A 2,360-nucleotide genomic window follows, 5' to 3' on the forward strand; every position below is an offset into this window, starting at 1 on the left:
TGGGGCTGAGCAAGTCTTCTGACACCTCCAGGATTCATTTCTTTGGCCAACATAAGGTTGCCATTCAAGCTGAAAACATCACGTGCAGTTGCCAGTAGCAGTGGGGACCTGGTACCTTGGGCTGGCTGACCAGACCCCATCCTGTTCCATGGGGCCACTGCCAATGAGCGCAGTCTCTTGCATCAACCCTTCTGAGCCAGGCCCATGTGGGTGCATGTCTGTGCCCCCAAACAGGGGCCAAGCCCCACATCAGCCTGTGTGCAGATAAACTTACTCCACTCACCCTTCAAAGGCAGAGCCCGGGGGTAAACAGATTGAAACAAGACGGATTCTAGTCCAAACACTGAAGGTTGCTCAGTTAAGAGATCACTTTGATATAATTATTTCCTTTTTTTAAGTCTGGGTCTTTTTTTTTTTTTTCTTGTCTGAGTTTTGTTTTTAAAGTTACTTTGGAGCTTACGAAGTCACAGCATCACCCTCGCCAACTGCAAACCTTCCAAAAACACCCAGCACCAGGGCAATGAACTTTGGCTTCCTGCATCACCCTGCCCACGCCTGTCGGAGCTAACCTGCAGCCATCACCAGGCAGCCAGAGGGAGCTCAGCCCTTTGTCTTCCTGCTAGAAAAGCAAGAACATTGGTTATAGTCACAGTGCCAACTCCAGTTCATGGTTCAAATTAGCTAAAGTTTGTTATTTTACACTTTAAGTAGGAGCTGCAACAAACTGCTCACCAGCAGTCCCAGCGATAGTATACAAGCCCCTCTAGGATCCCTTGGAAGAGCTCCTGATGAGTTCACCAATGTTTATACATTAACCTCTGGGTGAAAAGCCAGCCAGAGGGATGTGAGAACTGCTCCGAGCCCTCCAGAGCATGACACAAAATGATGCAAGTGTGGGAGCTAAGAGAGAAAATGTTGTGCGAGCCCAGAAAAATAATAAAACATTTAAATCCTTAATTGTTTTTCTTGAAGATTTATCCAAAATTGAGCTCTCCTTAAGCTTGTGAGTTTGCAGAGCATTGTCAATAAATTAGATCATGCACACAAGGCAGGGATTTCAAGCCAAAAAGCTCCAGCCGTGAGTCGCTTAATAGCAACACTCCCCAGAAAAACGACTGGAGATGAAGCACAAGATATGTATTAATTATCAATGGTCTAATAGGAAATTTAATGAAGACAAGTATCTTCTTGCACTTTATCCATGATAACTATGATAGCACGTCAGCGAAATGCATACCTTACAGTGTGGCGGTGAAATGTCAAGTCTGAGGCCATTATAGCAATTCACCACAATAATGGCTAGCCAATGTATGGACTTGTAGCACTTAATCAAAGTAATGACATTCATCCACAATTATTTATGTTATGGTAACAAAGAGCTGCCAAATGCAAAACAAATGACATGAGGACTTGCAAGTGAATTCCTTCCCGTAAATTCTGCTAAGGTTATGCTTAAAGGCCCTCAGGAATCTGTATAAATTCAGAGCGTTATCACCGGTGTTGTTATTGTGCCACATTTTACTGCCTGTAAGTCGTGAACCCAGTGGTCTAGCAGGGATGGGCTCCTCAGCCAGCAGAGCTGTCATGAGACCATTGGAAATGGCCCTGATATATAATCAGGAAATGTCTGAAGAATTTTACGGAGGAAAAAGAAATGTAAAAGACCTTTGCTTACTTCTGCTTATCAAGGAGAACGCAGAGCTAGTTAGATCAACACTTATATGTGTATTTAAAGTACAAGAGCAGCCCCCACTTACCTCAAAGGGCTTTGGATCGCAGCCATTGTAATTGCCAACCATGATTCTCTATTAAATGCAATACTTTTCTTTTAGGGGCATTTATGTGGGTGTTTGTATAAAAACACTGTCAAAAACTAAGAACACCAGTAAATATAAAATGGCAACATTCAGGTTCAAATGCAATGAACTAATTTATTCTTTTCAACAGTACATCCAACTGTTTTTCACCACTCGCAGATGTCACTGGAACAAATTGAATTAAAAAAAAAAACAAAAAAACAAAAAACCAACAGCCTAAGAACAATATCCTGCACAGAGCAGTTAATATTAATTGCTTTAAAAATGCCCTCTATTAAGCTAAATAATAGCCAAATCTCACTACAGTAAATGCAGCCTTATATGATTAAGTATAATATAACAGAAATATGATTGCATAGTAGAAAACATGAAAATGTTGAAAATGAAGGCTTCCCCCCCCCCCAGAATATGAATCTCCAAAGAAACACCCAGAAGAGGAAAACACCCATTAGCCAGTCATTCATCCAGAGGCCAAAACTGTGATTGCACTTAACTCTACCACTCTAAGTGAACACTTTTCCAAGAAGGGAGGCTGGTGGGCTC

This window comes from Centrocercus urophasianus, unplaced genomic scaffold (genome assembly GCF_019232065.1).
Source record: "Centrocercus urophasianus isolate 14NV4802_14NV808 unplaced genomic scaffold, USGS_Curo_1.0 seq_22, whole genome shotgun sequence".
Classification (NCBI taxonomy): domain Eukaryota; kingdom Metazoa; phylum Chordata; class Aves; order Galliformes; family Phasianidae; genus Centrocercus; species Centrocercus urophasianus.